The sequence below is a fragment of the Oreochromis aureus genome, linkage group 3 (assembly GCF_013358895.1).
Source record: "Oreochromis aureus strain Israel breed Guangdong linkage group 3, ZZ_aureus, whole genome shotgun sequence".
Taxonomy (NCBI): Eukaryota; Metazoa; Chordata; class Actinopteri; order Cichliformes; family Cichlidae; genus Oreochromis; species Oreochromis aureus.
This window is the reverse complement of record NC_052944.1, coordinates 10,076,434-10,094,436: the sequence shown is the minus strand read 5'-3', so window position 1 is coordinate 10,094,436 and position 18,003 is coordinate 10,076,434. Positions and strand designations below refer to the sequence as shown.

General features: G+C 40.5%; 1 long non-coding RNA gene across 1 annotated transcript; it reads right to left on the bottom strand.

The window, feature by feature from the left end:
- Nucleotides 1-7,974: 7,974 nt before the first annotated feature.
- Nucleotides 7,975-8,614, bottom strand: LOC120438223. Its single transcript, XR_005611735.1, has 3 exons — nucleotides 8,448-8,614; nucleotides 8,273-8,302; nucleotides 7,975-8,036 (listed from the first exon to the last, which is right to left on the bottom strand). It is a non-coding gene; the product is annotated as an uncharacterized LOC120438223 (long non-coding RNA).
- Nucleotides 8,615-18,003: the final 9,389 nt, after the last annotated feature.

Genomic DNA, 18,003 nt, shown 5'->3' with positions numbered 1-18,003 from the left:
GTGACCCCCCTTGCGGCAGACTTACTGCCCAAATTTCACCAGTACTACTGTGAGAGAAGAGATAAATAAGATCAGTCAGGTAATTTCCAAAATGTGTGTTTGTGTGTACACACAGATAAGGACCCCACTGCATGTAAGAAAGGCCTACTGGAAGTTTCCTTGATCAAGATCCAGCAAGGAATATTTGGGAGCCTTCCCAGTCTGGTCACCCTCAATGACCTTTGCTCCAAGCCTGCGACCATTTCTTTTAACACAAATAGTTAGTCAGGTTAAGTAGCTATTTTCATTCCTAGCAATTTAGAGCATATTTTAAATATGTGTACAATCTCGCCCTCACTCCTGACTCATTTCTGTCTGCTAGAATGACACAATATTCAGAAGATGCATCTCATCGTTTTATGCTAACTAATTAATATAGTACAAAAGTAACACACATGTCAAATGATTCAAAAGTTTTTTGTGAATCTGTGCATGTGTTGCTTGTGTCTAGTTTCACAAAACCTGGGAGGCTCTTGGGGAGTTTGAACACTGGGCTGAACAGTGGTAGATGTAGAAGTGAGTAAATTTAGCAGGCGTCTTGCTGACCTGACAAGTTCTGAACTGTCTGTCAAACACAACAATTGAGCAGTATGTTAAGAGTACTGTGTAATTAAAAGATCCTTAAAAATAACTTAAGGCCAAAAAACAGCCACTTCCTAAAAAGTGCTGTAAAAATGTTATATATTAATATTTTAATATTAATTTAACATTCATGTCTGATGTCAGTGTGTTCAGTTTCACTTGCCTCCTGTCTCGTTAGCCCTAATCTCTCCCAGCTGTGTCTCCCTCCTGTTTCCCATTCCCTGATTACTCCCCTGTGTATATAAGCCCTGTGTTTCCTTTGCTCTCTGTTGCGTTGTTAACGTCTGTTTACCCTCATACCATCCTGTGTGTTCTGTTTGCCTGCCTGCGAGTTTATTTGCTTTCCAGTTTAGTTAGTTCTTTGTTCAGTCTGTAAACCCACAATAAAGCCGAGGGTTTTTGAATTCACCTGTGCCTCCGTGAGTTCTGCTCTTGGGTCCACCTTTCCTGCCTGCCTTCACACAATCATGACTGTTTTTTAACAGAAAAAAACAAAAAGCTTAAATATTTTCCATAAAATGCATTTCAAGAAATATTTGATTGTTATTATAATTAGGCCTTTAGGTGGGTGAAAGATTGGCACCAACAGTGATTTTGATCCATCATTATTATTATTTTTTTGCATGGGCACAGTAAATTTAATAATTGTAGCCTATAATGGTATATCATGTTTTTCACTTTTTCCCCACTAAATGCTTATTTTCTTGTTGCGTTCTAAAACAAAATAAAAAAAACATTGTGTAAATAAAAACACAAGATCAGTTTGAACCAGAAGAACATTTATTTTTGAAAGATAAACAAGAACATGTATGTTGTTGGGAATGGGGGGAGAGAGACAGAGCTTGTGTGGCTGGGTGTGAAAGTCCTGCTCAGGTGGAGCAGAGGCTTCAAATGAACTGGCTGTGGTCTCTGCAGGTAAACCTCCCACATTTGCAGCAGGTGTTCCCAATTCGTCTTTTTTTGTCAGTGCAAAACTCTCACTGCTTCCTGCCCTTGGATTTTATGAATGGAGAGGGGCCTACAGCAGCACCCTGCACAGTTGTAGCGATGCCTGCAACGGCTGATGAGCGGGGAAGGTGCCCTCTCTTCATTATGTGCTGGTTGACTATTGACCATTTCTCCAACCTCTTTGATGTACAGTTCCTCCTGTCCGGATTCTGCTGCTGCCAGGATGGAACGATTGACGTCCACAGCAGGGCCAGTGGCCACCAATTTGTTCACCTCCTGCATGATTAGGTGCCAACAACCTTAAAAAAAAAAAAAAAAAAAAACGAAAATATAAAACCTATGTTTATTTTACACAAGAATATATGAGCAAGAATGAATAAATGTGTGCGCAACTGATGCGTAATGACACCTACACATCAAGGTTGTCGACACCTCCTTTGCATCGGTTGTAGTCCTGTATTATGATGGGCTTTCGCTCCCCTTCACCGCTGACGTCTGGACTGCCGTGTTTGGTGCATAGTAGGACCACATTCTTGCTCCGTCAGGGGATGTAGGAGACGAGTGTGTGCATCATTGTAAACACGAAGGTGGAGGAGAAGACTGCTCTCCCTCTTGCTTGGAGCAAAAGAGGTGGAAGTTCAGGTTTGTTTTGCCGAATTGTGCCAACTAGAGCCAGTTTTCTCTTGCGCAGCTCATCTGCCAGTGCAAACAAGGTGAAAAAATTATTGCAGGTGATGACGTCTCCATGGAGCCCTATGTCATTTCCAGGACCACCCTAATCCCCTGGTTAACTTCAGCACGATCGCCAGCTGCTTTGCCCGTGTACACCTGCAGCCTCCAGGCATAGGATGTTTTCACATTACAGACTACCCAAATCTTTATGCCATATTTGGCCGCTTTTCGGCATGTCCTGCCTGAAGCTGCACCTGCCTCTGAATGGGATGAGCTGCTCATTTACACAGAGGTCTTTTTCTGGGCTGAACAGCATCACCAGGCGGTGCGTCCACATATCCCATACCTGGCGGAAGACAGCCAACTTGTCTTCACGGTGTCGGGGTCAGGAGAGCTTGTCGTCAAAACACAGCGCCCTGGTGATGTGATTAAATCTCTTGTGGGACATCGTAGCTCAGAAAATGCTCCGTCCCGATTTTTCATACCAGAGGCTGAGGGTGGATTTGACCGGTAAACACTGGCCACAATTAGCAGCCCCACATAAGCCCGGATTTCCTCATTGTCCAAATCTCACCACGCTTGGATTGTGCGTCTCCCATCAGATTGGTCATGGGAACAATATGTTGCATGATTTCATCCGTCAGGAACAACGCGAAGCTGGAGATCGGGTCAGTTATTCGGGCAGCGGCATAGTGAGTAGGTCCCGGGATAAACCCTGTGGCTGCTAAGACATAGTGGAGCGTCTTCGTGTTTGTGGGAGACCAAACTATTCTCCCGTTTTTTGAGGTCCATGCCGCTGCTTCTTCATTCATCTCCTCTTCACTCTGATTTTCAGATGAGAAATCAGATGATTTGGAAGTGGACTCCAGCAGCTCTGTGTGCATGCTTCCTCCGTGTCATCCCCAGAATCCTTGGCGGGTGACGAGGAGCCATCCTTGCTGTCAGAGTGCATGGGCATGTCAGCAACTTCCTCTGTGCTGTAATATTTTGCCATCATGGAAATGACTACGGTACTCCCGCACTACGGCTCATTCTTATAACCTCGGCTGCAGTGCACCTGCATAAACAAGCAGAGCTTGAAGACAAAATGAAATCTAATTTGGTTTTGGTTCTTGCTTTTATATTTAATTTGTTTGTATTGCAGTATGGAATTTAGAAAAAGTGTGTTTGTGTCTAAATCCAAAAGTCTCTTCTCTTTGAAGTTAGAAACGGACACGGACACACTTTTTTTTTTTTTTTTTTTTTTTTTTTGTTAAAGGCAAAAACACCTTTTTTTCTTTTTTTTTTAATTAAACACACATGCCAGTATACAGCATTGATTGTGACACATAAACCATTGCAGAAATTTAAGGCCAATAGTCCAAAATGAAATCCTAACATAAAGGAGTGCATTATTTTATGTTATAATAAATGTGGAATGAAAAATTGTGTTTTTAATGGTTTTCAGTGGGGCAGTTTTTGTCCCTAGGATCAATAGTGTAAGTTTTTGTATAGCTTAACCAATTCTAAAATTAAAATTATATATATATCCTCTAGCAAATCTGGCTATATTCCACCCAACACAAACACAGTGAAAATGGTTTAAAATTTAAAATCAAATGGCAGAAAATGTCCCCAGGATCTTTTAAGGGAAATAACCTCTGAAGGATCCTCCATGGGGCCTTGGTCTCTGTATCTTACCCAGAGTTGCTGTGGTGATTGACTGTTCCATGCATCTCTGAAAGAGTCGAGGTTGTTCTGCACCTGTGGAAGGAAGACTAGGTGCAAGGCATAAACATGGATTTCATTGTCTGGATGAGGTGTTCCCTGATCTTCGTGTGAAGTGAAGATCTGACTGAAGAGCTTTAGTAATACACTGGATAAAACTCATGACTTTTAGCTGTAAATACCTTAAGCTGCTTTGTTCCATACGCCTCCTGATTGTCCTTTCAAACATTGAACCAAGATGTGGGGGAACCACTCATGGAAACGTGGTCACTAAAACCAGGGTGGTGTGTGGGTGGATGAACAGAGCAGACACATTAATTGTTCATTGTGCCAAAGACTTCACGGCCCAAGGACCTCAACAGCTACAGGCCGGTGGCTCTGACATCCCACCTGATGAAGACCCTGGAGCGGTTGGTCCTGGCTCAGCTTCGGCACCTGGTGAGCTCATCACTGGACCCACTTCAGTTTGCCTACCAACTAGAGCTGGGCGATAAAACGATAACGATATGTATTGCGAAATAACTTTTTCTCGATAGAAAAATTAAACTATTGCGATAGACCTCATCTCTCTTGTCCTCTAAAAAAAAAAAAAAAAAAAAAAGAACAGCCAATCCAAATTAAGTAGCGCAGAGCCGAACCAATCACAGCCGCAGCGCCACGTCACATGACTTGTTACGTACAGCACAAGCGCCAAAGGCGCACATGTGTATTTGTTTTGCAGCCGGGCCGCCCAGGTAATGAAGGAAATGAGTTTGCCGACTAGAGAAAAATCAACCGAGAGCGTGGCGAAGGTTACGAAAAAAAACAGATGATGGTTCCAATGCTGGAGAGATTGTCAAAGCGGAAGGGCCACAGAAGTTCCGTGAGTGTGAAGGTATTTCGGCTATTTCAAGTCTGACAAAAACAGAGTAGCGCCGCACTGTAAATTGTGCCGAAAGCAAGTCTGGATATACAATAAAGCGGTGCATGCTCAATCTCTGACTGAAAGCGCTAATTCGTCATTCGGCTTTTGTCAGACTAAAGTAACTGTTAAAACTGTTTGAAAAGCTAAGCTATACAACAAGGAGAGATTGATGCTACGTCCACACGCACCGGGTATTTTTGAAAACGCAGATTTTTCTATGCGTTTGCACCTTTAAATCCATACGTAAACGGCGTTTTCAGTCACTGAAAACAGAGATTTCTAAAAACGCCTGCCAGGGTGGATATTTTCGAAAACCCGCGTTTTGCATTTACGTGTGGACAAGAAAACGGAGAAAGCGTAGCGTCAAAGGTGTGCGCCTTTTTGACGTCACACTGTGCGCCACGTTATTGTTTCGGTGAAATGAATTTCTACAATATTGTTACTGTTAATTGTACTCTCTGCAGTGTTTAAATGCTTACATATACACACATAGTTACTGTCCCTCCACACATACGACTCGGTTCTGTTTCTATGCCCCATCTTTGTTTACTATTTCCTACCGAGGCTTCTAGACTTCTGATTGGCCAACATTTCTACATGGTTAGGAATATATCGCCACCTGTTGCTTTGGCATGTTCCTAGCAGCGTTTTCCTTCATTTCTGCGTTTACGTGTGGGACGGGATTATTTTTAAAAAAAAGCGGAAAATCTCCGTTTTCAAAAATACCGATGTACGTGTGGGCGTAGCCTGAGAATTTCCTTTTAGTTCTCAGTTTATTTGATATTGACAAAAGTTAGTCAATTTTGTCTGTTCTTCTGTAAAACGACCTAAGATTTATTTTTAGAATTAAAATTTTGTTTCTAAGTGGAATTGACAATTTAGTAGTCTGTTTTGTTTGTTCTATTTTGAAACTTAAACGCTTTAGCGGCTGCCTTTTGTGTAGTTTACAATATTTGCCTTTATCTGAAACTGAAGTCTCATGTTCCTTAAGTACATCTACCCTGTTGAACTTATTATGGGAAATAAATATTTTAATTAAAACAAGCTGCTAATTATTTCACATTTTACTTGTGAGCAACGGCACATTTAAATCTTACAAATATAGTTATTTGGCTTATATCGTGATATATATCGTTATCGCCTGAAATGAAAAAAACATATCGTGATATGAAAAAATCTTATATCGCCCAGCTCTACTACCAACCTGGCATTGGAGCGGATGATGCCGTCATTCACCTCCTACATCATTCCCTCGCTCACCTGGAGACCGCTGGGAGCACTGTGAGAATCATGTTCTTTGATTTCTCCAGTGCCTTCAACACTATTCTTCCCTCGGTTCTGAAGGACAAGCTGGAGAACTCTGGAGTGGACCATCACCTCACTACCTGGATTTTGGACTACCTCACCGACCGACCACAGTATGTGAGGACTCAGGGCTGTGTGTCGGACAGGGTCGTCTGCATCACGGGGCCCCACAGGGAACGGTTCTGGCTCCGTTCCTCTTCACCATCTACACTGCAGACTTCTCCCACAACTCCACCCAGTGCTTCCTGCAGAAGTTCTCTGATGACTCTGCAATAGTCAGCCTCATCACTGATGGGGACGACAAGGAGTACAGAGGACTGACTCAAGACTTTGTGGACTGGTGCCAGCTGAACTACCTCCAGATCAATGCCAGTAAAACCAAGGAGCTGGTGGTAGACTTCCGCAGGCACAAACATCCTCCACTGCAACCACTGAGCATCCAAGGTATGGACATTGAGGCTGTGGACAGCTACAGGTACCTTGGTGTTCATCTGAACAACAAACTGGACTGGACTCATAATTCAGACGCCCTCTACAGGAAAGGGCAGAGCAGGCTGTACCTGCTGCGGAGACTCAGGTCGTTTGGAGTGGAGGGCCCACTCCTGAAGACCTTCTATGACTCTGTGGTGGCCTCAGCCATCTTTTATGGTGTGGTCTGCTGGGGCGGCAACATCTCCGCCGGGGACAGGAAGAGACTGAACAGGCTGATCCGAAGGGCCAGCTCTGTTCTAGGATGCCCTCTGGACCCAGTGGAGGTGGTGAGTGACAGGAGAATGGTGGCTAAGCTGTCATCCCTGTTGGACAACATCTCCCACCCCATGCATGAGACTGTGACAGCACTGAGCAGCTCCTTCAGTGGGAGACTGCGGCACCCACGGTGTGGGACGGAGAGATTTCGCAGGTCTTTCCTCCCCACTGCTGTCAGACTCCACAATAAAGACTTTAACTGATCAAACACACACATCCACAAATGTGCAATAACACTAATGTGCAATAATCTTTTCTGGCATCGTTGTATTTTTACTCAATTGTATATAGCATTTGTACTCTATTTTTATCTCATTGTATATTTTATTCTATTTTATTCTACTGTATATAGTATTTTATTTTATTCTATTCTGTACAGTTGTGTACTGTATTTATTCTTATTTTATTTTATTCTAATTTTTGCTTCATAACTTTTGCACTGTCCACTTCCTGCTGTGACAAAACAAATTTCCCACGTGTGGGACTAATAAAGGTTATCTTATCTTATCTTATCTTATTTGGCTGCAAAAGTGGCTGCAGTAGCCTGGGTGCATCTCCTCCGAGTAAAATGCCCTTAGTTCTCCTCTTTTAGTTCTCCTCTGTGCCAACATGTCCTGTAATAAAATAAAAAAAATCAAACAGAGAGAAGAATGGGCTCAAAGCGGTATGGTTTTCATCATGTCATGCATCATCGCATCAAGATTTTCATTGTCTGTTATGACTACAATTATACAGTGTTGCATACCTCCAGGGCAGTGTGTGTATTGATCTCCACATTGACAGCAGATCTCAATAGTTTACATGTTAAAGTACTGTTCTCTGTACTTTTCTGAGAACTTGCCCCATGTGCAAACACCTGTGGAAAGCAGAAGTAAAAAAACAACAGCAACAAAAACATTTACATGCTACCAGTGAAAAACATGTGACAACAGCAACAATAACTGTACATATAATTTCATAATTTACTGAAGCCCTTAATGTGAAGCCACTTGAAGTGTGCTCGTCTTCTGAAATATTCAGTAGACACAAGGTCTCTGAACACGGAGCACACCAGAGACAATTTGAAGATGGCTGTATCCCCTTCTTGAAGGACAACTTCTTCCACTACGTCGATGAGGACACATGCTGGTAACTGTAAAATATAGGTCAGGTGACAATAATGAAAATAAAATTATAATAAAAATTTGTCCACAAAGTTTCAGAAACATGAGGACTGAAAATACATTACATTGAGTAGTGTTTTCATAACTATTACTTCATTCCACTACTGAATAATGCCTCTTTCCTCCCTGATGGAGCTGCCTGTGATTATAATTACTAATCCAGTTACATCAGAAATTTAAAGAAAAAGGAAAATAAAGAGATTACCTTCAGTATAAGGCACCTGTCAGCCTCAGCCTTTAATGGAAAACATGATTATCACATTACATGGAAATGAAGATTGCCACCATGTATGTAAACCTGCATTGTGATGAATAATCTCAACATTAACATTCTGTGGTTATTTTCTACAAATGGTTATCTCTTTGTTGTCCCCTCTCACCTGTCTGATTAGACTTGGTGAAGGCTTGGAGGAGGTTGCCTTTGGTACACTGAAGACAGGCTGGAGAGTTCCCTGGAGGAGAAGGAATGCTTCTTCTGTGCAGAAGGCGAATCTCTGTCCATGCCTTTCACAAACATTTGCTTGACCTGATGTCTTGCCTGGGCCAAAACTGCAAATAATACCAACTTTGAAAAATGCAATTATGATGGTGCCAGTTTGTCTATAGTACCAGCCATACCCCTCAGTGCAGAATCTCTCCATCAGCTAAATACACCACCACAAGCAAATTGCTGGCATTTCCCCCTTGAGACAAATATAATATAATGTTTATCAAGACTGTAGACTGGCACAGGTATTTTGGTGGTACTTTCTGAAAAATCTTACCACTGTGAAAGATAGTGGAGATTCGGTGCAGATGCAGAGAGCATACTGTAAACGAAACCTTTAACATTTCATTATAACATTTTAATATGTTAATGTCCTCTTCTGGGTTTGCAACCGCAAAGTCATCGTCCATGGGACAGGTGTTTGTCACAGCAGGAAGACGTGGACGTCGGTGGAAGAGCAGGAAATAGGGACTGTGGTGGGTGTAGTGCTGATCACACAAAATCTCTCCATTAATGAATTTTCTCTTGCACTTGTCAATAACGTTTTTATTAACTAAAGTTTAAAAACTCATTCCTAAGACCTACACTGTAAAGCATCTTAAAAGTAATACAAAATGTCAAAAGAGGAATAGCTCCTTTGCAGTGTTGATGCCATACAGCACAGCAGCAAGATGAGCATCCCAGTCATCGTGGTTCTGGTTGATGTACTTTCTGAGAGCACGCTTAATGTTCTGGTTGGTCCTCTCATCATTTGATTTGTATTGTAGAATAGATAAATAAGCATGACTGATTTCACTTGAGTTACTGAAGGTTAGATATCCAAATGCTAAACTGCCCGTTGGTCTAGGGGTGGTACGCACTGGAGACAGCATGTTTAATATTCAGCTTGCTGAAAATGCTGTTGAGCTGCAGTGACATGAGCAGACTTGGCCTAAATACATCATATCATATGTCAAGGTACGAATAACACTTTCACAAATTTTACCTGGTTCACAAACTTTCAAACATTCAAAAACTTTCCTTGGTCAGTGATGATTTTCCTGACCATGCCAAATGTGTAGAGGTCGTGATTGCAGAGACCTCAGCTGCAGTCTGTCCTGCAGTCACCCACTTAGTATACAGATCGGCCATGGTCAGGACATATCGGTTCCCTAGACATGTTTCCGGGAGTGGTCCAATTAAATCCATGCCCAGCACTTAAAGAAAAAGTTCTCTTACCTGCAGGTCACAGAACTTATCAACTTAAAATTTAAAGCTACCCTGTAGCACACAAGCTTATTAGCATGAAAATTAAATGGGTGAACAGGCTTTAAGATGTATCTTGATGGGATGTAATGCTGGTGCAACGGTCTTGATTGGATCATTCATTTGGCAGACATGATGACATCTGACCTGAAAGATGTATTCCAAACAATATTTTTAAGATACTGAAAAACCAGTTGGTGTAAATTGATAACAATAAAAAAAAGACAAAAACTAATGTTGAAATGTCAGTGTGCAAGTAAACCCATTATGAAGAACTATATAGCTTACAAATGTTTTAGAAAGAATTATGAAGAGGTTCTGATTTCTCTTGTTAACTCAAATACAGCCATGCCCATTCACTGATGTCTGGTTCAATGTTGGCCAGTAATAGCCAGCAACAACCCTGTTTCTGGTACCTCTGACAACATTCTGGTTCCCGGTACCAGTGTTGCATTCCATCAAAACGGACTTCTTCCCCTCCTCTGACATGACTACCAGGTACATGCACTGCATATTGGGGCCAGTGTAGAAGAGTCTGTTGTCTGTTACAAGATGAAAATGAAAAAAGCTGAGACAGTTGCTGACTAAAGTAAATTCAAATGTCTGACAGATTATAATAAAGTTTGGGGGAATAGAACTGCACCAATATGGGACATTTACCTTCAATTGCAATTAAAAATATATATATAGGCTATATATGATAGTTTTATTTACAATTTTTTTTTCTAAACTAAAAAGAAGCCCACACACCAAGAACCATAAATTTCAGAGTTTTGATATTAAAAATAAAAGATCAAGATTAATTTTCATAGTTACCTTTAAATCTGTAATTAGGCGCCATTCTTCTTATGTTACGGCTCTGTTGTTCAATTGGGGGAAGCTCTCCGTTGAGGAGAAGAGCATGCGTTTACCCCGCCCCTTGACTTTGATCAGTGAGACTGACAGATAAAATTAATTCATGACGACAGCCGCAGGGCCAGGAGTGCCAAAATGAATTAAATAAATACAGCATTAAATAATTATTTTAATGTTTAAATAATTAATTAAAATTTGAAATAACTAAATTATTTAAATGTGTCGATAATTGATCAATTAAATATATAAAAAATAAATTAAATGTGTCATTAATAATTAAAAATATAAATAAATAAATTAATAATTTATTAAATGTTTACATGAAATAGAAGGGCATTTAAGTAATTATTAATGGGATATTTAATTATTCATTTTGTCACTCCTAGCCGTCCATACATTATGGTACACAAGTGGTTATAAAATGAAGCTGATATTGAATATGAATATTAAATGGAAATCCACTTATAATACAAATTCCTATGTATTTGTAAGACTTATACTGGTAATATGGATAACATTTAAACACTGAATTGCTAACCTTAACTCTGGCTCAACAGAAGACAATTCCTGAACTGTCAGCATTAGTAAATTTTGTGAAGGTGAGCAGCTGTGATCATGGTTTCAAAGCTTGACCTCTGAGTTTTAACTTTGAGGTTGAGGTTATTGTGTTCATTTATGTTTTTTGAGCTGTCTAAAAAAAAAACCATACATAAATAAACACACCAAATTTGAAGCTGCCCTTTGTTTTAAACAGCATTCTATTTGTAAAGCTTCTCTCATACCTGTTTGCATCCGTCCTTTACATCACTGACATCTTGTGGCCCCAGTTGGCCACTGTCACTGGAATAGTTTCTGCTTGTCTTCCTGTAAAAGTCACCACACACCACCGCAGTCACCAATCAAATCTAATCATTGAAATCTCTCCAGGGTAGTTGAATTAAACTACAAAAAAATAAGAACTCAGGAAGGGGGCCAAAGACACATTAACACTTTTTACAACAGTATACCTTGAACTGGAAGCTAATGTTAAAGCTGAACTCATATGAAGGTCTTCAGAAATCTTCCTAATGAAGAAGAATGAAAAAGTAAGTACAATAAGTGTGTTTCTGCCACCAAAAACTAAACATTGCTATCAATAACTCGAAATTTGTGATTTCTTTATTGCAGTAAGAGAAATAAGCTTCAATAGCAGGTTGATGCCATGAAGCAAAATAGAAAAAAAATTCAGGATTATGAACATTTGAATAACTAAAAACCAAGACACATGTAACTGAAGGCAGAAAAAGATTCCTCTAAATAAACCCCTCTGCGTTAGTGCATTTGGTGAGGTCTGTAGTTACAGCCAACAGCTGGCTTTGTCAACAGAACTCACAGTTAAAGCAGGCATAGTCCTTCATCTTGACATAATTTGTTTTAAATAGAAAGAATAAGAAAAACAAAAACCTTCATCCACATCCACTGTTAGCTTTGTCGTAATTCAGGGGCTGCACCTTCTGAAGGGTGCTTTTGAAGGCTGATTGCGTCACAGCGAGGTGATGAGCCTTGGGAGAGCCTCCTTTTCCCCAGATTTGAAGGACAGTTAGGTGTATGCTTCATGGCCCAAACTATCCCAAGTCTCATAGTGCGATGGTGGGTAATTTAAAATGGTGGACAGCTCAAGGCCCTTTCACATTGGACGCAGCAGTCACCACAAATTTTAGGTCAGCGCAGCGCATGCTGTGTCCTATGTGAAAAGGCCTCAAGGAATAATCGTGAAGAAATGCGATGAGCAGAATGTTTGTTGATTTTACGCTGCTTGTGTCTGGTGACTCAGCATTTTAACTTCATTTTGTATATTTTGATTTCTTACATAATATTGAATATATGCTTAGTTCTTGTGTTGACATTATTAGTTAGGGGTTGGTTGAGTTTCATTCTAGTTCATTGTGAAACTAAGAAAACAAGAGAAATTTGAATGAACATCTCAACTAAAAATTATCTGCCTTAAAAAAATTGATTTATGTGACTCTGGGATATATTGTTACTGTAAACTTAGCATATGTAAAGGTTCAATAATGGTGTAACATGAAACACTAACAAAGAAGATTGGATATGTATCGTATTATCATAGACAGGTTATAATGCCGTAATGGGTCTCATTTGATGAATTTTGACATTTTTTGCATAGTATATAATTCATCAAATGTCAAGAAGCTGGTAAAACAACAAACCTGAAAACTCGTGAGTGGTGTTCTAAGGTCATCATTTCCCTTGATGTCAAAATGAGGCTCCAGACAGTGACTGCTCAAGGACTCTTTCCTCTATCTTTGTTTCTTTTCCTCTTTAAAGTTATCAGTATCATAAGCATGTGAATAACCAGCATGAGTTAAATTTAAAGGCAATAGAGGGGCTCTGATGACATGATTAGCAGTGACCTTCTGTCAAAGAGTGAAAACAGAAGTGTCACAGAGAGCTGATTCTACCACCACAGTGACTGACCTCTCCACTAGTGTCCCAGGGTGACTGTGGTTTCTTTAATTTTAATTACATTTTTTTTAATCAGATTTCATCAAATCTAAAAGTGCAAACGGCAAAAGTCTCTCTCATCCAAACCTCTTAAGTTTTCAATTTGTTTTGTTAAGAAATATTTAAGAAATTTAACTTTTGATTATGACTCTGTTCCGAGTCCTTATCATATGCAAATGTGACATGATAGTGTGACGCCTAAACCACATCACAAAAAAGCTCTCAACTCTGCATCAGACTGAACATATTTGAGTTACTACACACTGTGTTTGAAGGTACTTAGCAGGTAAATGTTTATCGATCTTCTCTAGATTCCAGCCATTTGATATTCAGTGTCTCAGATTAATGAACTGCCACAAGGAGCGGTACCCTCCATAGAGAAGGAGACTATAGGGCGAGATCAAGGTAGTAAGTTAGCCAACTATCAGAGCTGCAGAAAGGTGTGATAAAGAAGGTGCCTAAGAAGTACAGCAAGCTGCCCACACCTGAGGCTTTGGAAACTGCCAAGCAAAGACTCAATGCCTTGGGCAGCCACTTGACAGAGGCATACCAGAGAGATTGAAGGCAGTTGTACTGTCCACGGTGTTCTCTCAGTGGAAGCAGAACAATTTGAGAACAGCACAAGAAATGAAGGGGCCACTTCCTGTCCAGTTACCAGCACAGTACTTGTCAGGCATCATAGTGGCAAAGATGAACAGGCACATCGCTCAATACATGAGTGAGGCACAGAAAGGAATTGGTCCACTGTTAATTTCATTTTTCTTGTCATTTGTGTAGCAACACACTACTCTCTGCAGTACAATACTGTTAAACTGAAGCTCACGAGGGTATGGTACCACAGTCTGTTCCAACACTACTTTTATAATCAAACCGTTTTGCTTTTCTATTCTGTTCCTCCATTCTTGTCCCTGCTTCTGTTTTCATTTCATTTTCATTTATTCATTTATAAAGCACTTTGGTCAACTCCGTGGTGTTATTAAAAGTGCTGTATAACATAACAATTAAACAGTGACATTAACAACAACAACAGATAAAAGTTAAAAGAAAATTAGGATAAAAGAATTGTTAACTCTCCTACAGTTTTGAAAGCCAGAGTAAAAAAAATATGTTTTAAGATGCGATTTTAAAAAGAGTAACAGTTGGGGCCTTTCTAATGTGGAGAGGTAGATCATTCCACATTTTCGGTGCCACAACCGCAAATGCCCGATCTCCTCTATGAACCATCCTAGACTTATGTAAAGTAAGGAGTAGGTGGTCACTTGATCGAAGGGCTCTAGAGGGTGTATACAGCTGCACAAGGTCAGACAAATAGTCCGGTGCCTGGCCATTTAGCACTTTATTAGTGAAAAATAAGATTTTGAATTTAATTCTAAAACGCACTGGAAGCCAATGAAGGGAAGCAAGCACCGGAGTAATATGTTGGTGTTTCTTCACACGAGTCAAAAGGCGAGCTGCAGCATTCTGTACAAGTTGGAGCCAGGCCAAGCTGGACTGACTGACACCCACATAAAGTGAATTGCTGTAATCCAGTTGAGATAAAACAAACGCATGAATTGCGGTTTTGTTTCTCTGTGACTGTCTTTCATGTTTCCCCATTTAGTTATTGGTTAATCAGTTTCATCTCCCCGCTCAGTTATGTCTCACTTACTGTTTTATTTTAGTGACTATTGCCCTCTTTCTTACTTTGTGTTTAGTTTTTCTTCCCCTTGAGTCATTATGCTAGCTTCCCTCAGCTGTGCTCCCACCTGTTTCCCTTTGTTATATCATGAGTGCTTATTGTCTGTGTCTCCCTCTGTCCTTTTAAGTTTATGTTCAGCCTCTAAAATTCTGCATTCAGGTCCACTTCCTGCCTGCCAGACTACCGAATATTGGCATATTCTTTGTGATAATATGGATTTATTATGATAACTGGGTCTGAGGATGATCTGAAAAATATAACACCCCACCTTATGTCTCAATTTTGATTGATGACCCTAGCCTTGACCTTTTGACCCCTCCCCTCCCCCACAGGAAGTGTGTAATTTGATCCCTAAGCGTGACAAATTGCATCAGCGGCTTGTGTCAAAATCTGATTGATGACCCCTCCCCCACCGGAAGTGTGTAATTTGATCCCTAAGCGTGACGAATTGCATCAGCGGCTTGTGTCAAAATCTGATTGATGACCCCTCCCCTCCCCCACAGTAAGTGTGTAATATGATCCATAATCGCGCCATGAGAAAAAAAATAAAAAAAGTTTTTAGAGGGAGGAGGAGAATAAAAACAGAGAGGCGGCGCACTATGCGCGAGACAGCAAGATGGATCCTTTCATTCTGCAGCCCTGTGTTCCTCTGTACTTGGACGGGAAGAGATCTGCTCTCTGCGGAGGCCGTAAGCATGGGAGGCAGCAGCGGCGAGTGGTCTTCGCCGATTATCAGCGACACCCCGTCACCGTCTACAGTAACAGATCGGAAGCAGCCGATGCTCAGCGGAAAGAAGGGAGAAATAAGGAGGTCTTTATGTTTCGCAGCCAGATAGCGGCTCCGAGGAGCTATGGGAGAATGGACTCTGCCTATTGAGGGCTGTGGAAAGTGGGGCTACATCTCCGAGTATGACGTATTCAAATACAGCATATTTACTATTGAAGGCCTCGATTTCGACCTTTTGACCCTACCAGAAATACTCCGGAAGTGTCTAGTCATTTTCAGACCTGTTGCTTCATGTTCCATAAGCATGAGGGGAGGGGTACGGTTGCTGAGGAGATCAGAGAGGAGGGTTCCCAAAGCATAGGGGTGAAGCAGCTGCTGAGTCAGTGCTGTATAGAGAGACAGAGCGGCAGTTAATTTTCCACAAACTCATAGTTTGAATTCTGTTTCAGTATTATGACAATTTTCTCTGTATTTCTTTTTACAATATTTTACTTTCTTATATGACAGGCACAATAAAATAAAAAAACTTTGAGATTATCTGACTAGTAACGGATTACATATATATACATATATAGTGCCGGGTAGAGATAAGCTACACCAGCGCTTGTAATGGGAAAAGAAAATAGTGACTTCCTATTGGCTGTAGAGAACCATTTCTTTCAATAGTATTTTACTTTCTTATATTACAGACGCAATAAAGAACCTTTAAGATTATCTGCCTAGCAACAAATTGCATTTTTATAGAGTGGGGTGGAGGCAGGCGCTTGTAATGAAAAGAAGAACTTTCTATCCGCTTGTAACCTACAGACCACCCACCTCGTATGTGTAAACCTTAGAGGAAAAAAAGCGCAGCGCACATCTTCAGAAATCGGCCTTACTTAAACAATTAAAACACCAGCTATTTTGGTTTTGTGCAGCCACTCCTTCTCAGACCAAAGTAAAGAGTTTTTCTTCATTTTTTGAGCTACTTTTATAATGGGTTTTCTCAATAGACAGAAACCCTAAAAGAAAACGGCCTTGTTTTACGCATATCGAGGAGGAGTCAACAACCCCTCTAATCGTTATTAGTATTTCTTAATGCCTCCAGCCAAGCAAAGAATTTCATATTGGCCTCAACTCAATGTACGTGTAAAATAACCCTTAGTGAAAAAAAAGCACAGCGCACATATTGAGAACTTGAATAAGTTCCGTCGGTTCATTACCTCCGAGAGATCGGGATGCTTCCTCCATCTCGTACCATAAACGTATTAGAAAAAAAAAAACCCAGAGAATTTATTATTTTGGTAAGAGTGAGAGAGAGAATCGAACAAACTTTTCTACAACACGATATACCACTCCGGGTCAGGAGGGGCGATATAGCACGGACCGGTCAGATGACTACGCCGGATAGAAGCATAACCGGAAGCGTGGCAGGAGTTTCCTTTGACCTTCATCCTGCTCCATGATCAGCCGTTAAAACTTTCCCCAATATTGTAACAACAAAGTTAGTTTTTAAGATCAGACAGGTCCCAAAACATTCCTCACACACAGTCACTGAATTAGCATCTGTGGCACAAATAAGCTTCAGGGACTGACTTGTTTTTAGAACCGACCTTTTGACACTTGGATGTTGGCTTAATTTTTACACAAAGAGAAATTTGACCCTAATAAAAAACATGGTGAATACTTACCTCAACTTTGATGGGGTTTTTCACAGCTATTTATTTAGAAAAAAAGTAAAACAAGGACACAATTAATGCACATTGCAGAGTACATGAATGGGAATTCCTCCTCTCTATACTTACACTGCTCCCTAACAAATGCCGAGTCATCGTCTCCATATTGTGTCCCACTTTTCAAGTTTCATTGAAGTGTGCACAAGATGTAAAACAATGTATTAGTTTTTAAGTCCCGGTCTAACAAGATGCCATTCATTTAGGAGACTAATCATTTTTGATTTTAAATTGTGCTAACGCAGTAACATTAAAAATAAAACATATTAGAACTCTTTTTTTTTGTTGTTGTTGTTGTTGGACACAAGAACAACTCAAGCATCTTTTTTTCGGGAGCCGAACTAGGGCTTACAAGTTTGCCGTGCCCCTGGGGACCAGTGCGAGGTTGTGCTGCAGATGCTGGCGTGGAGGGTCCAGACACTCCCACAGCGCAGACTTTGCTATCCGCACAGAGCTTTTCTGGTGTGTCTCATGCAAAAGAGACAATACAGCTCACGGTAAGCCTGTCCTTTATAAATATCTCTTTGATTATTCAAACAGTGTTTAAATTGTGACTCAAAAACATTTTATCTATGTTAAAATATACAGATGTATATATTTCAAGTTTTTAGCTTAAACAGACTCTTGAGCAAATCCGTAATGGCATAACCAGTGTGCAGCCTAATGTACATCTTTTAAGTGTATGTTAATCGGTACATGAAGCGTACCTCTGAAAAGAGTCCATCAT